General features: G+C 42.3%; 1 protein-coding gene across 1 annotated transcript in view; it reads right to left on the bottom strand.

Annotated features, from left to right (window-relative positions):
- The window catches only part of CRIM1 (cysteine rich transmembrane BMP regulator 1), a 650,425-nt gene that overhangs the window by 210,807 nt on the left and 418,470 nt on the right, over positions 1 to 21,148 (bottom strand). The window lies entirely within an intron of this gene.

A 21,148-nucleotide genomic window follows, 5' to 3' on the forward strand; every position in this document is an offset into this window, starting at 1 on the left:
TCGAAATATGCTATTTACGTAAAAGAAAACATTGAAGAATTATGAACGGTGGTTTAGCAAACATTGTAGAGGTAACAGCTGCTCATAGCAAGGGGGGCCCTACTTCTGCTCATACAACGGGTGCCCCACTGTCTCCCTTGGAGCAGAAGAGAGCACCATGCTATGAGCAGAAGCAGGTAGGGTGTTGGTATAGGCACTAATCATGCCGATTGTACAGTAATGACATTTCCCCAAATCGTACTATGTCACTATGTGCCTCTTGTTTAGGCATGGTTTTCTAAGAAGGTGGTTCCATTTATCAAGTCCAGTTATTGGGGCCATATCAGAATCTTAAGAGAATGCCTCATGCATTCAATCTTACAGTAGCTGTATTTATTAAAGTGTGAAGAAGTTAAAAAATGTGTTACTTTTTAGATTTAAGAACTTCCCTGGGGGCGGCCATATTGGAGGCACACGCATTCTTCCTGCATTATCTGTACAGACATTGTCACAGGATATGTGTGCTTTCAGAAAAATCTCAGGATCGGGCGGGGGCTCAGCGCTCCCACCAACACTAAGCTATCAGTTTTCACTCATGCAGCGGATGGATGAAAACATTTATAAATCTTTTAGTCTGTGTAATACCCCTTGAAGGTCCCGATTATCGTCAATGAGATCTGTTAAGGCTGAACTAGATGGACATTGTCTTCATTAAGCCTAGCATACTATGTTACTATGTTAAGTTCCTTTTGTCTCAGTCATGTGATGGATCTCACACTGCTTTCACTTTAGTTTTTCTGTTCCTATGACATTTTATGTATTGCAGGGCAATTGGGCACACGGTGTCGCAGGGCAATTGGGCACACGGTGTCGCAGGGCAATTGGGCACACGGTGTCGCAGGGCAATTGGGCACACGGTGTCGCAGGGCAATTGGGCACACGGTGTCGCAGGGCAATTGGGCACACGGTGTCGCAGGGCAATTGGGCACACTGTCGCAGGGCAATTGGGCACACTGTCGCAGGGCAATTGGGCACACTGTCGCAGGGCAATTGGGCACACTGTCGCAGGGCAATTGGGCACACGGTGTCGCAGGGCAATTGGGCACACGGTGTCGCAGGGCAATTGGGTTTGAGTATCTCACATTCTCCATAAATGTTAAGGACAAGTGTTAAATATGTCAGATCTTATGCGTCTCAGAGATTTGCAGAATTTCCCTGTATAAACTGCATAGACAAACATTTAGTCTGTTTTAAGCGCTTTGTAGCGCTAACTATCTGTATTTATCTTGAAGCAGAAGACAGATGGCAACCTTATATGCCTTTGGTGAAAATAGACAACGTAATGTGATACTGACAATGTTCTACATATTTAGCCGATTTTCTGTGTAAGTGTACTAAACCTTCATGTGCATGCCTCATAATTCGATGTGCATTTATGAGTTTCCTTGTCAAGATATTAACATTACAGCTAGAGGCCACAAAATGCAGTACCCCGCAGAAGAGTAATACAAGTACCAACAGCAGATTACTGAGCAATATGTTGTCAACTCCTCCAGCTGCAAAATGGATTAATAACCTTGCGTTAGCTTTTAAGTACTTGTCTTAGTTCTGTCTGCAGTCCAAAAAAAGTTAACCCTGCCCTCCGAGCCATGCAATGCATGTTTACTTAAGCTCCCTGAAAAAACATTCATATCATTCCAAGACTGACTAAATGTTTTCCACATTCATACTTTACATACTTTGCTCCCCCCCATTCAGGTCATTAACTGAAAAGGTCAGGAAATAAAATAATAAAGTATGTAATTACTCAAGCATATGAGAATGGATAATTCAACAGGGCTGGGGACAAATGTTAGTGATAATAGATACGCATGCCTTAAAATAGACCAGTGATTTCTGGATTCTGATCAGGAAGTGATCATTTGAATAAGGAAATCGGAAATGGACAGGGGTGAAGCAAAATAGGTTGCCTTAACGACGGAAGCTAAATTACCATACCTACATTGTGAGATGCTAATTTTAAAGACCATTCCTCAGGAAGTCTGAATGAGCCAAAGAGTGTCACTTCTATATACAGTAGAAGCATGCATTTACAGAAGTACAACATTCTTTCTATATGGTATTAATATGCTGCTTGCATCTAAGCTGGCCAATTTATAAATGGGAGGAGATTTATCAATAGTAGGATGCATAAAATTAGTTTGCAAGATTTTAAGATAAAATGTATCAAAATGGTGCATATGCCATGATCCATTTGGCACAACTCACTAGGCATGTTTCTCATCACTACCTTCTTGCTGCATCAATATTTGGTTACAAAAAAAATTGTTCAAGTCTTTAGTAACTTTGGCATTTTTTTTACCCCTCCTCTTGTAAGGCGGAAGGGGTTATTAAGTACAAAAGCCACATAGATATGTTTTTCCATAAAAAGTAAATTTTTCTTACAGTTTTTAATATGTTCTATTATATAAAAATTGCACTTCTTTTCCCTTGCCTGCTGCACTGATTACTGACTGACTGTACTGATAAAATCCATACATAGGGAGATTATAGCTGCAGCCCACAGAAGTCTATGGGGAGGAAGAAGCTCCTGGAAGAAGACGGGAGGCAGAAAGATACAGACATGACTAGCTTCTAGCGTTTTATCTGTCCATAGTGCTGGATTTGAACTACTAGTGCTTTTGAGGGTGTGCTACAGAGAGACACGAGATGATTTCATGCTCCTCTATGCATGCAGTTCATGGAGACACCATAGTAACTAGTCCTGACCCCTCTAGGAGCTCAGAAAAAAACAACAATTAGAGGTGGAGCCTACAGAAAGGGAACACAGCAAATAAATGAAACATACAAGTCATATTATGGGCAGAAGCTGTTATTTCTCACGCATACACACAACCGCTGAAAAGTCATAAAACTATACAGGTGCTATTAGTTCCAGAGCTCTGCAAGTATGAAAACATGGGGCTTTAAATACATTACCTATGAAAGTAGTAAAAATAGCAGTAGACATGAACTAAATAAGTTACAAACTGATAGAGGCAGAGAGGACCCTGGCCACAAGGGCTTACAATCTACAAGGAAAGGGATGAAGAGATAATAGATGAGTTTAGAAGCTGCTGCAAGGATATTGTAGGTTGTAGGGTTTTCTGAATAGGTGGGTTTGTAGGTCCCTTTTGAAGCTTTGTAAGGTTGTGGAGAGTCTAATGTGTTGGAGTAGCAAGTTTCAGTATATAGGTGACAGAAGAAATCTTGGAAACTACTGTGAGAAGAGTAGACTAGAGTACACAGAAGGTGGTCTTGTGAAGACTAGAGATTTCATGTAGGAAGGTACTGGGATATTAGGTCAGAGATGAATGGAGAAAACAGGTTGTGGGCAGCTTTATGTGTCACTGATAATATTTTGAACTGGATTCTCTAGACAATGGGCAGAGAAGTAAAGAATAGTAATGGGGAGATATGTGGTTTAGTCAGCATCACAGTTGAAGATGGATTGGAGGGGCACAAGAGCGTTGGAGGGGACAACACAGAACTATTTTGTATTTGTCTAGCCGCAAAAAGATGAGGGCATACGCCAGCATTTTTCTTGACTTGGAGTTGAAGAAAGGTCACATCTGTGAAAAGTTTCTGAGTTGGAGGCAGCAGGAGATGGTGAGGACTTGTATGCACGGTTTAATGGACAGACTAAAATCCAATGTTAGACCAGACTTGTAGGAGTGTGCAAAGCATATAGCCGTTGATTGTGATTGGTAGGTCTAGTGAGGAATTGAGCGAGATGGAGAAAGAGGAGTTCAATTTTCTCCATGTTAAGCTTTAGAAAGCAAGAAATGAAGGAGGATATGGCCGATAAGAAACTTTGGCCTAGATTTTACTTCCCCATTATCTAGAATCCCAGAGAGGTAGATTTGAGTGGCATCAGTGTAAAGGTGGTATGGAAACTAATGGGATTCTATAAGCTGTCGTACGTCAAGGTGTAGATGGAGAAGATTATGGGTCCTAGGACATAGACTTGAGGGACATCAACAGAGGGGCAGGGTGAGTAGGGGGTCTGCAAGTAGTAGACACTAAATGTTTGCTAAGTGAGATATGAGGAGATACAAGAGATTTCCAAGTTTGTGGTGCCAATGGAGAAGGGAGTGGTCAACTTTGTGGAATGCATAGGATAGGTCTAGAAGGATGAGCACAAAGTGATGTTTTGAGGCTTTTAAAGTTAGTAGATCATTGGCGACTTTGATTGAGGCAGTTCAATTAGAGTGGTGGAGTCAGAAGCGAGAATATAGTTTTATAGCTGGTTAAAGAGTCAGTTGGATAAGAGATTGGAGAACAGTTCAAGGTGGACATGCTGATCCAGGGGTTTTGACACAAATGGGAATAGTGAGATGGGGTGGTAGATGGCTCAGGGCTGGGATAAACACAGTGGCAAGGTTGGGGTTGAGATGAGATGGTATTGGGTGAAAAGTTTTAGGAGGGGAACTGCAGTTTGAAGACTAAAATGGAAAGGCATTCCTCAGTAATGCTAAGGTTGTAGATTAAATGGAGAGATCACTGAATGGCGGTGCAGAGGGGTTGCGGAAACTGCAAACTGAAGCTTTCTTCTGATGTTGCTGAACTTGTGTTTGAAGTGCATGCTGAGTTATCAATAAAGATGTGAGTTAAATGTATTAAATAGTTGTTAGGGTTTTAAGGACGTCTTTTATGCTGCCAAAACAGCTCTAATCTGTTGAGGCGTGGACACCACAAGGCCTCTGAAGGTGTCCGTCATTAACATATCCGACAATTTCTGCACCAGGAGCTCTTCTGTGGGATTGAAAATGACGAGCTAGCTCTTGCACCACACATACAACAATGCACCATGAGCACCCATGATCCTGTCACTGGTTCATCAGTTGTGCTTTCTTGGACCATTTTTGGTAGGCACTAACCACAGAATATCGGAAAGGCTTCACAAGACCTGTCAATTTTTAAGTTGCTCTAAACCAATTATCTAGTCATCACAACTTGGCCTTTGTGAAAGTCCCTCTTTCCTCATTTTCCCTGCTTCCAATGAATCAATTTCAAGAACTGTTGACTTGCTGCTTGATATATCCCACCCCATGACAGATGCTATTGTCACAAGATAATAAAAAAACAAACAGGAAAGAGGTATAATTTAAAAAATGTGGTACAAACAGGGATTTCACTTTCTATTAACCTATTTAGAATATCTTAAGATTTTCAAGAACATTTCAACATCATCACTATTAAGAGCAGAAAGGAGATTCATTGAAAAAAAAAAAATCACTAAAAAATATGATCTGTGCAATTAATCAAAAATAGGACCCGAGGCAGAACCTTTTTTGTAAATCATTCCTTCTAATAAAAAATACTCAGATCTATGGTGCAGCTTATATTAATAAGCATTTAGTTCTCCATTGTTACCATGACAGTAGATTTAAAGGGTATTATCAATATGAAAGTCAGAATTACCAGGATTTCCCCGGAGATGGCACTGTTTCACCGCACTATAAATCACACACCTCTCATAACGCTGCCTTTAAAAACTCTGATACTTGGTGTTAGCCCAGGAGTATCCTAGAATTTAGTAAATACTGGTGTCATTTTTTACACCAATGAATTATAAAACATTTGCCCTTTGAGGTTGCTAAGACATGGCTCCTGACAGAAAGTCATCCATAAAAAAATGTTAAAATGGCATCTCCAACAAATCATATTGCACATATGCCTTTCTCAGTAGCTGTCAAGTATAAAGAAGCATTTTTAGGCATTTCTAATGTATATGAGAGCTTATTAAAGAAACCAGTGTTAGCTTAGACATTCTGCATGCTAACAATGCACAGTCTCTTAGAAACGCAATGTAACAGCACTGTAGTGCTATCAGTCCCCAAAATGTTGTCTCAACTGGAATAAAAAATTTTTTTTTGGATACTTTGAAATTTTTAGAGGGGTTGTCCACTTGGTAACTATTGAACTATTGCTCACCTATCATTAGGATAGGCCATTAATAGTAGATCAGCAAGGGTCTGCTATCTGGAATCCCCACTGATCAGCTGTTCTCTGGGCAAGTGCGGTCTGGCACTGAGCTGATCTCTGCAGGAAATACACAGCCCTGTTCCCATGCAGTAGCTCAGCTTGGTAGTAAATGTAAAATTACCAATCCTTTCATTGGGAACTTTGCTTGCAATACCAAGCCTGGCCACTGCAGAGAGAACAATACTGTTTGCTTCCTCTAGAAATCAGCTCAGTGCACAAGCACACTGGCCTTGCTAATAGCTGGTTGGTGGAGATCGCAGGCGGCAGACCCTGCTGATCTAACTACTGATTGCCTACATTAAGGATAGGTTATTAATAGTTTACAACTGGAAAACCCCCTTAAGCGAACCAATGCTTATGAACTCCTAAAACGGAGATGTCTAATTGAATAAAGCAATAGGCTGAAAATCTGTAAACCGTGGACTCCCAAGACAGCAGGCAAATAATTACAACCTCCCCAAAGTGAACATATCTAATGGTACAGCTTGATAGGTTGTACATCTGTAGTGGCCCAGTACATCCTTTCCTGGCCCCCTCCATGATGTCATACATGTCATGTTCTATGTTGGTGCGCTGTGCAAATCTGTCTAGTCATTCTGTTATATGTATTGCACAGATGCAGCGTGTGATGGGTTAAGTGTCTGCAAAAGCCTGAAGGTTGTCTGTAAATGTATCAATTTATGTGCGGTCACGTGGTATGAGTGTGATTATAAATAGGGGTGTGTGAGAGTGGGGAAAGTGGTTGAGTTCCATTTCTTATGGGTTCCTAATCAAGAGTGCCAGCCACATGGGGGTACCTTCAACCCTCATGTGATGAAGATGGAGGAGGAGAGGTTTCCTAGAGTGCATGCACCAGTGATGAGAAAAGAGTGAGCCCCCAAAGAGAAAGAGAACACAATCAGTAAGTGCACTTTTTCCCAAGTACTAGTGCAGAGGTACTCTTTGCCTTTTCCTACATGGCCGTCCGGAGTTAGTGGATCACCACCTAGAGGCACATCCATTTGTCTTTCACACCTGGCTGTCCTAAAGTCTGGGATCACCGGGTGTAGGGACTACTTCACAAGTCCCAGAAGGGGCCCAGCGCTGCCCTGGCCGAGGCTATGTGCGTCCCTCTGGGAGGGACCGTGGAAAGTACCGCCGTGACAAGCCAGCATCTTGCCTTCCCAGCTCCTCAACGTATGCCCAGTGTCTGGGGTCACCTTACGGGACGCTGCACATCTGACACAATAGATTGTATATGACAAAAATATGCGACACCCCAGAGAAGCATGATTATAATTACGAACAGTAAGTTAAAGCATCTTTAATGAAAACGTCTATATATCTGAAAACTATGGGAACCTAGAAACATATTGTGCACCTCCATATAAGCCACAAATCACATGTGATATGTACTGATACAAAACATTTTAAAAGATGCACTTCAGTATAAATTTTGCCCAAAATTACTGTACTGCATTGATTTCCAACCCTCCATGATGGGAAAACTCCTGAAAATATTTTCCACCCCTGATGAATATCTACTCCCATTCCTAGTATATTTGGGTAGTAGAAGCTGCTTTGTCTGCTAGCTAATGCCAAGTCTTTAGGGAAAACCCTGACTAGGTTTCAAGTAAACCAGTCCTAGACTGGACTCAAAGGGGTTAATCTCATCAGTTGGTCTCCCTATGTCCTGCTCCTGGCATCTGAGGCAAACAGCTGACTTTGCCAAAGGAAGAAACAACTGCTAGCCAGCCATCTTTCCCTGTAACAATTGCTGCAGAGGAAATATAGTATTACAAGGCAGCTATTAAGATGAATGGCCATGCTTGTAATATAACCAAGAACGGAAGCCACTTCTACACACCGGCTCTCCAGTTTAGCTCATAGAAGGTGGTTTACATGGTGGTTGTCGGAGCTCTGTCCTGCATAGTGTAATATAGATATGCAGAACAGCCTGAGACTTCGGAGCTCTATCCTGCATATGCTATATGCATAATGTAGTTATAGGATGCCTCTGTATAGCACTGTATTACAAAGATAGATACATAGCTAAATTAGAAATTAATAGTCTTATTATAGAGTCTTATTAAGAGTCTTATTATATAAATGTATGCTAATATACATTTACAGAATTCCTACTAATGATCTTCCCGATGTGAAACATTCATAATGCACATTTAATTTTCAAAAACAAAATGCTAATAAAATCATCATGACAGTTAATTTTTATATGTTTCTGTTGAGTAATTCCAAGAAATCCACAATGTGTGTTCCCACCCAAAATAAATAAGAGCTGGGGAGTGTGTGGATGGCAGGGAAATTGGATTGGAAAGGGTTAGAAGTGCATTTGGACCAAGGTTATCATGATAAGACAACTCCTTTAAGGTGATTATCTAGTTTAGAAACTCCCCTTCCAAATAAGCAGAAAGTGGCTACAAAGAAGGTCTCTCTCTCTGGAGGATCCAACAAGCATACATACTACACAGACAGGCCTTTATTTAAATGAGAACTGTATAATGCTTGATTTCCCCTGTGGGGGCGCCGCAGGAGAACTGAACACTTGTCAGGTTTCCCCAAATATTAAAGCTGATTGCTGGGTTACCCAGGAGCTAGAGATCTTATTATATGGATCATCAGGAGACTTTCTAGTAATAAATTTTCAATTCAATGAAACACAACACACAAAATACTTGCAAGAGTGCAGGCGTATTTCTGGTGCGAAATATGCAAGCGTGGGGTTACCTTTTAAATTGGGGTCACCACAAAGACTCTTACAATCTAGATCTGGATCGTCATCTATGGAACAACTATGGCTTACAAAGGATTAATGGCCATTCCTTTACCACAAGCAATAGTAATGTGCTATGGCGACCTTTGCAGATTAAATACAAAGCAAGAAGGGCTGTATGTTTCAATGTCATTAAACATGTGCCATGCTGACTTGGAGTTAAAAAGGTTTAGCTGTAACCTTGCAACAGACTTGTCACGCATTCCACATTTCCCATAAATCACCTTGGATATGTGAAAGGGTACTTGCTTTATACTGGAAAATCCTATAGATTTTCATTTCTCTCTCAGATATTTAGCTATTCTTCCTATGCCATCAAGGCTGAATTCTCATTATCCTCCAATCACTTTTTCTGCCAGTCAATCGTCAACACATTCCCTCTGCATAGAGAAATGGATACAATTAAATTTACTACACGAAAAGGCTAATATCACCATGCAATTAAATCTGCAATATACTCTGCCAAGCTTCATTTTCCTCCTTTTCTTCCACTGCACTTCAGCAAGGTAGTCTCCTAAACATTAGGGCCTGAAATTGCTTTCATGTCTGTACACAATGGAGGAAAGAAACAGTTGCATCAAATAAATCAAATTGTCTTCGGATTACAGCAAATGCATCATCTGGTCAAGTACAGGCGATCATAATTAAACTACAAGTGTTCAGAGGATGCTAGCAAAAAGACTATGGGGCAGAGACCAATCATGTTATATCTCCTCAGCGGGGTGGGGTGTTGGGGTTTAGATTTCTCAATGCACAAAAAAATAGTACCAAATGCTGCCACCAGGGGGATTATGTGGCGCTAGACGTGAATGGTATGCACAGCTGGTGAAAGGATTCTGCCAATCTGTTAAAGTGTTTTTACATGGAATGATTATAGTTATCGTTTAGATTCCCGAATCCCGCAAGAATCTGATTGACCATCGTTCAGTGTAAATGCATGCCCCGACAGAAAGACCAAGACGACAGGCTTGAGAAAGACTTCCTACAGTCGAAACGTTGCCTGTATTTTATACTATGGAGTAATAAAAGTTGTTTTTAGTTTAAATTCGTCATTGGATGCTGCCACTATTTTTGATCTTCTGGATAATATACGGGGACTGGAGGTCCATGGTCCCATGAGTGGCTTTGCATATATTAAATACTTCTGCATCAACGTGCATCTTCAGGAGTGCTGCGGGTCATCTGTCTTTGATATACTTGTATCGTTCCGTGTAAACAGGTAGTCCGACTGCCTGCTTACTGTGAATGGAGGCTAGCTGGCCGGAATGATCTCCGTCCCACTCCGCCTACATTCACTAGCGATGATCGCTCGTGTAAAAGCACAGGAATGGTTATTGATGGGACAAGCTGTAGGTCATCTGTTGCCCAAAGGATCATTCCATGTAATAGCGCCCTTATGCTCGGTACAGGACGACTGCACTGCTACGACTCTCACATTGCCTAAATGTGGCTTGCTGGTTAAACTATCAGCGAGGAGGTATCAAATTCATTGAACCGTACGAGGAGAACACACTGAACCATTTCTATAGGTTTTTCCAACATGACAAATGACTAAGTTATGGTGCTTATTGAAGGGGGAACGGGAAGTCCATGGACATCCTTTTTATACTTACCTGGCTTCCCGTTCCTGAGTGGTTATCAGTGGATATCGGCGCTTAGTCAGTAAGATTGGCTCTTTCGTTCAGCTTCCCATTGAGAAAACAGTGTATGAGCGCACACAGTGACTGAAGAAAAGAATCAAAAAACTCAACAATCGCTGACTTCCACCAGTGACAGGTAAGTATAAAAAGTATATCCCTGGTCTTCCCGTTCCCTCTCCTATAAGCACCATAACTTAGTTTATAGTGCTCACAGCATACGACAGGTTTCCTTTAAGCTATTAAAAAGCTATGGTTATCTTATCTTAACCTAACAAAAGCCACTGAAACACTATTGAAAGGGCAAATATACGGTGGCACAGAAAGTTATCTTAAAGTGTTACGAGTCAAGTTAAACTTTTTTACAGCTGTGTCTTGGCCCTAGAAGCCCATTACCAGTAAATCTATATGTTGTTTTCTTTGATATGTAGTAGCTATTTTGCAATAGACAACCTGATTTATTGCTCTTTTAAACCCAAGTAATAAGAATATCACAGCCTGCGTTCTTCCTAATAAAGCCATTAAAAGTCATCACTGCTGCTGCCCAAAGCTCATTGCACACATTGCTGACCATGGTCCAAGCTAAACAACTTCTTTGCTTTGCTCACTAAACAACCAGTAGTTTTAAGCAACCTAAGTGAATGCCAAGTATAAGTGACGCTGGTGCCAGCTTACAAGAAAACAGTTTAACTAGTGTGCTCCCCTAGCATTCAATGTTTACTCCTTGCCAATCGATACAGTGTTGTCTGCTTATGCAGTTCTGGAGTCTACAGTAACATGAAAGTGGTCATCTCGAGGTGATCCAAGGTAAATGGGTGCTAAAGCCTCAATATATTATCCCCGCTTGGTACACTGAGAGGAAACACATTCCGGCAGACAGAGTGATGTATCTTACAGCCGTCATACAGTCTGAGTCAAAGATATAAATAGCTGGTAGCAACTTGTACCGTCTTCAATCACTGTTAAATGACTCTTCCAACACTTGATCTCTCTCCTATCTTTCAATAAGATTTGAGGAAGTCTAAGGAGTTTAAAAAACATTGCTATTTAGCATAATGTATTGTCAGCTTAAGCATGCTTGATTAATGTTGTGTGGCTCTACTAAAGTCATTAAACTCTATCATATATGCCATTCAGCTCTAGTAAACAACAGAGAAATAAAAAGTACTTCTGGTCCCACTCGCTTGTGATAGGAGTCTAGTGTTACACTGAACAGTGTGGTCCACCAGTCCAGTGTTTATACTGCAACACTAGTATTAAGAAATGCAGGAATCGTTCCAGTTCCTTAGTTCACACAGAGGAATGTGAAGAGAAAATGAACACGGCCTTCTATAGGGGTTATTCAAAAAGGAAGAGCAGATTTGGGGACTTAATTACAAGGAAAATACAAAAAGCAGATACACTATCGGCACATCACTCAAAAGAGGAAGGTTCAGAGTTTTTTATGGTATACTAGTAAGTTCCACTTACTTCCACACCACAGCGCTGGTTCTTGTTGTTTACAGTTTATAGGAAAATGGTGGCACCACAACAGAGATCATTTTGTGTGCTTGATTTGCCAAGTGTGAATCCATTGTTCAAGTGTAACATGAATTTCAGTTTCAATTTCAAAAACAGCCGCTCTTACAAGCAAATTTACAGGTGGAACAAAAAAAGTTGTTGAACTTGGTTGCATATGCCTACGCACCTCAGGGACCATTCAATCGTAAACTAGACACCCAGCGCTATGATGTGGCAGAGAATGGAACTTACTGATATGTGGTAAAAAACACCCAACTTTGCCCCGATAAAATGGGAAACTTTGAAATGCGTGTTGAGAGGGGTGTTCATTTCTCATGGAGCGAGAATCAAAAAAGACCAGACAGCAAGACTGACCCAGCTAATAAAGGACTTAAATGCTAAGGAAACGTCAAATAAGTCCCAAGCAACCCCGGCCCTACAAACAGAAATATCAGAACTCCGGCACAAAATTTTAGACATCTTGGATCAAAAAGCCCTAGCTAGAAGAGATAAAATCAAAGCCGGCTACTATGAATATGGTGATAAAAGTGGCAGATGGTTGGCTAGAGCGTTACACCCTAGATCGGCCCCTCCACACATACATTCCATCAATTCCTCATCAGGGAAACGAGTCCATTCCCCACAGGAAATAATGGAAGAATTCCGTCTATTTTACTCCACACTGTATAACATCCCCGAAGCACAGAGGGCACCAGACATCCAACATAAACAAAAGATAGAGGAGTACCTAGGGCTCCATGTAACGAGACACCTTTCTACGGAGGAGTCCCAGGCCATGGAGGTGGATTTTGAGGAGGAAGAGCTCACTCAGGTACTGAAAGGAATCAAAAAGGGGAAGAGCCCAGGTCCGGACGGGTTCTCCCCAGGATTCTATAAGGTATGTGGGAGCTTGGTCTCTGACATGATCTTGAGGGCCTTCAATGCGGTGTCTCGGGGCTGCCCCTTCCCTCCACAGGCCCTGCAAGCACACACAGTCCTAATCCCCAAACCGGGAAAAGACCCACTAGCGTGTGGCAACTACCGCCCAATATCGCTCATAAACTGCGACTTAAAAGTCTTCTCCAAACTCATAGCAAACAGGCTGAGCACCCTGATACCCCGACTTATACACGGGGATCAGGTTGGCTTTGTACCGGGAAGGGAGGCAAGAGACAACGCCGTTAGGACCTTGTCCCTGATAGATTGGGCAAAGAGAAGGAAGACACCGCTATGTTTGCTCTCTGTCGACGCAGAAAAAGCGTTTGACAGGGTAAACTGGAGATTCTTAGAGGCGACACTTCAGAAAGTTGGAATGGGACCCAGGACATTAGCTTGGATTATGGCACTATATAGAGGCCCCTCGGCACAGGTCAGGGTCAATGGTAACCTATCTGACCCCTTTGAGATCAAGAACGGTACGCGCCAGGGGTGCCCCCTGTCCCCTACCCTTTATATACTAGTGATGGAAACACTAGCTAATGCCATCAGGAGCAATCCCTCGATTAAAGGAATAAGGTTGGAAGGGGAAGAACACAAAACCTCACTCTTTGCGGACGATCTCCTAATCTACGCGGCTAAACCCCGAATAGGCCTTCCAAACATCATGCAGGAATTTACAATATTTGGCAAACTCAGTAACTATAAAATCAATGCTCAGAAGTCAGTGATACTCAACATAACGATTCCCAGAAGGGAGGCCGATGACCTAGCGGCGGGTTTCCCATTCCTCTGGAAATACAAGTCATTCAAATACCTGGGGGTCCATATCCCATCAGACCTATCCCAGATATATGAGCTTAACTATAAATCTATTCTAACAACCCTAAAAGGGGATCTGGAGAGATGGACGGGTGCCCCTTTATCATGGTTTGGCAGAATGAACACAATCAAGATGGATATCCTTCCAAGATTGCTATACATCTTCCAAACTGCACCATGTAACCCCCCGAGTAGTTTCTTCAACAGCTTGAGAAGTCAACTGCTCAGGTTCATATGGAAGGGAGGGTCCAAAAGACTCAGTTACAAGAGTCTCACAAAACAGAAGGGAAAAGGGGGGGTGGGACTCCCAGACTTGCGCTTATACCATAAAGCGACCATAGGCACCTTAATTCTAGATTTATTCCACCACAAGACAGACAAACTCTGGGTGCAGATAGAGACTGAAAACAATGTCGTTGAGATAAGGGGGGTTTTCTGGATTCCAGCGAATACTAATTGGGAGAAGGCAGACACATCAAGTATGATACGAACAATGCTGGGAGCATGGAGGGGAGGATGCAGGATGGGGGTTCCCGGGGCCTCTCACACCATTAGTTGGGAACCCGCAAATCCCGGCGACACTATCAACACGTAGACTGGGGTTCATACCAGTAGAAAGTGAGGCTAGGGTGGGAGAAGTGGTAGAGCCTGGAGGCATGCGAGATCTGGGGTCCATGGGAGGATCACGGGGGGTCCCCCCGGGCTCATGGATGCAATACCTTCAAATACGTAGCTACCTAATAAAGATTAAACCGAGCTTGGGATGGAACATGAGCTATACTCCCTTCGAGAAGCTATGCTGTGCCACGGAAACCCCTAGACACACAGTCTCAATACTGTACAATCAGTTACTGGACGAGAACCTGGGAAGTCATCAACCCAGGTGGATAAGAGCCTGGGAGGAGACGCTGGGCAGGCCGGTCCCCGAGGAGCTCTGGAGCAGGGCATTCCAACGCACACATAAAATGTCTGTCTCCAGTAGGCTTCAAGAGCTAAATTTTAAGATCATATCACGATGGTACATGACTCCAGAGAAGCTACACGCATTGTTCCCCTCATCCCCGAACGTATGCTGGCGTTGCCGGGCAGGAGCGGGCTCAAAGCTACACATCTGGTGGGAGTGCCCTATGGTGGCACCCATTTGGCAGGACATGGAGCGCCTGTTCGTAGCAGTAAGCAGAGAACCACTCACATTAACACCTGAGCTGGCGCTTCTATCCATTTCATCAGGTGACGCTCCATCACTCCAAAAAGGTTTATTGAGATTCTTCATCATGGCTACAAGGCAAGTGATACCGAGATTCTGGAAACAGAGTTCAGGTATACCCAGAAGCGCTTGGGTGGGGGCGATGGATGAGATAGAACGCATGGAGAGACTTAGGCTGGCGGAGGAGGTGACAGGATATGACCAGTTCTACCGAATGTGGGCAGCTTGGATAGATATACGCAACACCCCTAGATTCCTGAGGTGGTTAAATACCGGTTCATGTGAGTGACAAGGATAAATCATGAGTACCTACGACAAAACAACGTACACAACCTAGTGCCCTGGCACTAACCCTGCCCCCCCCCCCCCCCTGTTTGTCTTCCCCTCTCCCTCCTACCTCACTAACCCCGTCCCCTATTGCAAAAGTTAACTGCAAGTTACAGCAGACGAAAGAAATTGGATGTTATAGAAAGTTTATTATTTGAAGCAGACAGATATACTGCAGTTTAATCTTCATAAGTTGTATTTTCATAGCGGTATCCAAGTCAGTTGAAAGAATTGTATAAGTGATGTTAACAAAAAAGCAATAAAAATACTTTGAAGAAAAAACACCCAACTTTGAACCTTCCTCCTTTCAGGGATGAGCACATTGTGTGCCCGTCTTTTGTAGTTAATTTTTAATTAAATCCCCAAATCTGCTCCTCCTTTTTGAATAACCCTGTACTTTCTCCAGACAAAGCCAGGGAAGCTTAATAGAAACAAATCAGCCCACAAGCTTTGTATAATGGTTGGTAATAATCCCTACTAGTACTAGGATACTCCAAAATCAGGAGCGTTCCTCAACCACCATTATGGGAAATACTGCGGGGTAGTCTCCTGTAGTTGTAGCCTCGCTGCTAGCTCCCTCTCCAGTAAATTGTCATACCCTTTGTGGGAGCTTCTCCTCAGACTTCTATGGCCTGATAAATAGCTGATGTGGCTCTGTAACATGTAGCCAAAATAAAGTTTTAGCTCTCCATCCTGCCTGCATATCCTCCATACAACCGCGTCGTCAGTACTTCTATATCCCTGTCCTCTCGAAGTGCCAAGAGACTAATGTTATGACTGAAGTAACAAAACATAAGTTCTTGTAGTACCGCCTATACAAAGGTGTACTCCTCCTGCTATGATAGGGACGGATCATCCAAGGAGTTCTCTACCGTTGTCTGCAGGAGATTCAGATACCGACCCACACTGGGTCTCCTTCGAGTATGCTTTTGTACAGGCCATACCACCAGAATTGTTGTTACCCTACTTCAGTCATAGCCATGGTTCCATGACACTTAAACACAGTAAGCAGATTTCTACTTCTCACATTCTACTCTTCAACTTTGCAAATGGGTTTTGCTCTCTCTCTCTCTTACAGGAGTCACAACACAAAATTGAAATCTACGTACCGGGGCCCACCGAGCCCGTGCATCATACCATTGTGTAGCGCATCAATGCCTTCCTATTTAAGTACACTATTGCCATTCCAATATAGGACACCAGTATTGAGATACAGCGCTGGATCGGGCTTTTTGACAACGCCCTGAATATTATTTTGCAGTATGAGTGCATGGGTGTACGGTCCTTACGGTTTATATATGACACCAGCTGGGAGACAGGCAACCAATCATGTAGAACATACTTCTAACTTGGTATGACACCAGCGGAAAATATGGCTGATATTGCCAACAATGCTCCAGCACATAATCCCATGTTTTATTTTGCTTTGCTTTTCCAATTTTGCTAATTTGCATCCTCTGACTGCTGATTTCTATCAGATACTTATGCTCATTTGACTGCCTAATCAGTGCCTTGTAATTATTGTACAACAGTGAATGAAATAAGCACAACAATTTACTGTGCTTCCAATTTACCTCAATATGCCCTCTTCAAAGCCCTTAAAGCAGCTCCACATTCCTTACAGGAGAAATCAGAGGGTGTCCCATATCTACATTTACTTATCAAACTTAATTATATGATTGTGTGTTATGTGCAATGTCTTATCAATGAATGCTAAGTGGAATAGACTTGAGTGATAAAAATGTCCTGGAAGTAAATTAATCACTTTAAAAAAATAAAAACAAAAAAAAAAACTTATTTCCTTCACATACTTTTCACAGGTACTAGCAACTTAAATACACCACAAAACGGGGACTCCCTCTCTATCTGCACCAGAGGGTTGCCCCATCATTCTTTTTTTTTTTTTTGAACACTAATAGCTACATTCTGGCTTTTGCATACATACCATATAGCGACTGATCATGGGGGCTTTAAATTTCAAGACACCACAGACTAACAATTTGCAAAATTATTTCCACATCAATCAATCACTTTAAGGACTCCTTCACACTGGTGAGGGCGGTATCAGTCCGTTGTTCATGGCCCAATAGCGCCCTTGCAATCCATGTGAAACCCCTGAATGCGAGGCGTTTTCATGTGAAAGCAGTCTCGCATCACTGCAGGGAATCCCTTCATCCCTGCCGCTGCTGAAGGGATTTCTCCACTGCTTTGAAGGGATTCCCCCGCCACAGCTGTCACAGACACAGCAGGGACTTGCAATCTTCTCCTATTGTTTTCAATGGGGTTAGCACTGGTGCTGCCGCTCCCATTGCAAACAATGGGCGATATCGCGAAATGACATGCTGCCATTTTTTTTTCACGCAGCATCCTAGCAGTGAAAACATTGCAAATGAGAATGAAATCATTGAAAATCTTTGGTTTCATAATCATGTGTTTCCATTCACTCTCGCATCATGAGAAAATCGCACAATTTCCTCGCCAGTGTGAAGGAGCCCTAGCACACAATATACCAATGTGCTATCTCTAGTCAGTCTCCTGGCCTTAGCTGTGAATTCAGAATGCCTAAACAGTTTAGCAGGGAGAATGGGATGAGGAAAAGAGCCTGATAAGTGGAGAAAAAAGCATTTCCTCTGATTCAAAACATTACAGAGTTTCTTATATTCACCTGTATTATTGATTTTAGCAAAGTTTGTTAAAAGGTAAGGGAACCATTTTACATGGTTTTCGGAGATTCTCTTTTTGCTATAAGCTGCCCATTTAAAAAGCCTGTACTCTGATGATCGTTGCCCCAGTGTCATATCTGCTTCCCCCCTGATAGTGTTCTGTTTACAAGCGGCACAGTCCACAATGACACTAACATGCATTATAATACTAATCTGCACTACGGAAGCACCTAACCTGCAGTACACAGCTTAGCCAAAGGTATTATAAAAAAGCAGGCCAAGGTAAAGGGCAACTAGTTGTTTCACACCACATTAACCCTTTCAAATCCAATTTGTATTCTGGGTTTCCTAGGGGACTTACTCTTTTTCTGCCATTATACATCGGCGCTATATGCTGGCTAAAGCCAGTACTGCATGAGGTGACACATTAGATAGGCTCCGTCAGCAGAGAGGCTGGCAATATACAGTAAGAGAACCCCGACGGACGTCTTCCAACATCGGAGCTGTACAGCCTTAAATCATAATATCAGACAGTGGATTGGAGAGGGTTTTAAGACTGCTCTTCACATACAGTTAAGGAGCCATCCTTTCTCTTTCCCAGCCATCAATTATTTTGAGAGGTGTGTAAACATTCTTCTAGGTTACTACTTGAAGTAATATTTTCCTGACCCTTGACCTGTCCTAATATGTTAAGTTGCATCAGTATTATTAGTGAAGTATTTACCCTGTAAAATGGCAGGGAATTTATACTTTTTGTGAGTTTTCTTTCCGGCAGCTCTTCTCTTTGCAACAATGTAACCATCAGGGGAGGGGGATTAAGTTTAACCTATGGTTAATTTTTGGATGGATGCATGGTGCTCATCTCGTATTATAGGTACATTAGTACTTGGATGGATCTTCTTTTCCCTGGTTAAGTCTCTCATGATACTGCCCCCATTACACAGTTGTACAGGAACACTGACAGATAAAGCACTTTTGATTTAAGCTAAGGTAATTGATCCCAGTGCTCAGAACACAAGAGCTAACCTAGGCTACCTATCCGCTCCGCTGTCTCTTCTGCTTTAAATACATATTGATCAATACAACACATATACCTTTTAATGCTACCACCCTAATTACTAGATGGCTGCAACATCTTTCCAAAAATCAGGGCCAAACCGCTAAGCGCAGAAATAGTAAGTGGGGCGACTGCTCTCTGGTCACTTGCAGAGAGTTCGGGATCATAGAACACCTCCATTGTGGATCACTAGCAAATCCCTCGCCATTGTGTCAATTCTCAGGTGGATAGCTATCATCCAGTAATTGTGTGCCAAGGGAACAAATAGAACAATCCTGTACAAATGACCCAAGAGACCCCGGGATGCAAGCTTACCTTCCTTTTAAGGTGTTATTGAACCCTTTGTCGCCAGGGAACTTGTGCAACTGCACCCCTGTAATAGGGTCTAATAGGGGAGAATTCCTGCATATAATTACATTTTACGTATTTTAGCAACATTGTATCTCAGGTAAACATTTGTGTAATAGTTTCTTCTTTTTTTTGTTAGAGTGTTCAAAATTATTGAAACATTGAACAGAGGGAAAGAAATGGTTAAAAATAACTACGTTATACCAACCGCTTTGAATCCCCCACGTTCGAGAACACTGATGCAAGTGATTAGCTGCAGGGTCGTGTAGACCGACATCGCTGCAGTTTCTAAACAAAGACCAGCAGCCGTGGACTGGTAGGGGTCCTTTTACACGAAACGTAATGCCAGGTAACAGATGCCCGACAGTTGGGCACAGCGATATTTGTTCCTGTGTTTTACACAAGAATGAGCGTTGCTTAGTGAACGCAGACAGAGTGGGACGAGGATCATTCTGATCCACCTACCTCGCTGCACAATAAACAGCCAGTCATTCATATGTGAACGACTGCTGTTTACACGGGCCGATACGTCATTCAGCTTCCTGCATGCAGAAACTGAACGATGACCAAGAGGCAAACAAATTCTCAGTCGTCGTTCAGTTAGGGCATGCATTTACACTGAAAGGTAACATTCAGATTCCCGCTGGATGCAGAAATCTGTACAGTTTTTATTGGCCTTTATCTAATTTTCCAGTAAATGCAGAAATGAAATGAGTTTATCAGTGTCTCATGGATTTAGTCTTCATTACTATTTGACCCATTTCCAGCCATGTTTCCAATGTCAAGAGCCTGTATATTTTTTCACACCATCTTTGATGGTGCTGCGTACTCTTGCACACAACGACCTCAACAAGCTCAAGCGGTCACAGATCCTGTGCTATTGTATCATAGGAAGCTGAAAAAACTCCGTTCCCTCTCAAAACCTTTTATACCCGGTTTTCATATTTAAGTTGCTAAGATAAATGGATGGATAGAATTGAATAAAAAAATTTGAAAAGTTAAAAATAAATTAATGGATGAAAAAATCCTCCCACCGAAAAAGGAAGCACACCTCTCTAAACCCACATAAAAATAACTAAAAACCCTGACCAACATTTCTGCTGTGGATTGCATTTTAACAAAACAATGCTGAGCCTCCTGCTCCAGAGCCTTGATGATTTGTTGGACTAACCTGTTCCGATAGCAGACATTCTGTGTCTTATTTCCTCATAATGTATCTGATCATCTTTGTGCTCATAGTTGGATCTCAAATGGAGTTCTTAATTTACTATGAAAGCTTCACTAGATTTGCCCTATTTGAAATTGAATGTGTTGGGAGTGTCCACTGCTGTGATCTATAAACTTATACTAAACTGATATGTAAGTATGCTTAGCACCAGTTATTCTGTTTCCTGCCTGGTCTCTATCTGGCCTCCATTGTCCTTTCCCTCCAAAGAAATGCTCTCAAGTGTTCTTTTATATAACCGGGATAAAGAACGGGCTTACATTCGGTTCATACACGAAGCTCATTTTGAAAGAATCACATTCAATGTTTGGTAGATTATTTTAGTAAAATATGATTAGGAAAAACATTCTGTATCTGTGTGATTATCATTCATGTACAGAGACTGCGTCTAACGTTATAGAGGTTGTCCCATCTCAGGATTTCCCGCCGGGCGTGACCCAAAGTTCTGGTAGTGGTGGCTGTGCATGCATGTCTCGGCTTCATTCACTTTAGTGGGACTGTCAGAGAATGCAACGTCCAAGTGTTCAACTCCAGCACTCCAATTAAAGTGAACAGAGCAGAGTAACACATACGAGCAGCCACTCCTGCCAGAACTTTAGGATGTATTGTGGGATTTAAGGAGGTTCTAGTGGTTGGACCCCCACCGATCA

The sequence above is a fragment of the Eleutherodactylus coqui genome, chromosome 3 (genome assembly GCF_035609145.1).
Source record: "Eleutherodactylus coqui strain aEleCoq1 chromosome 3, aEleCoq1.hap1, whole genome shotgun sequence".
NCBI lineage: Eukaryota > Metazoa > Chordata > Amphibia > Anura > Eleutherodactylidae > Eleutherodactylus > Eleutherodactylus coqui.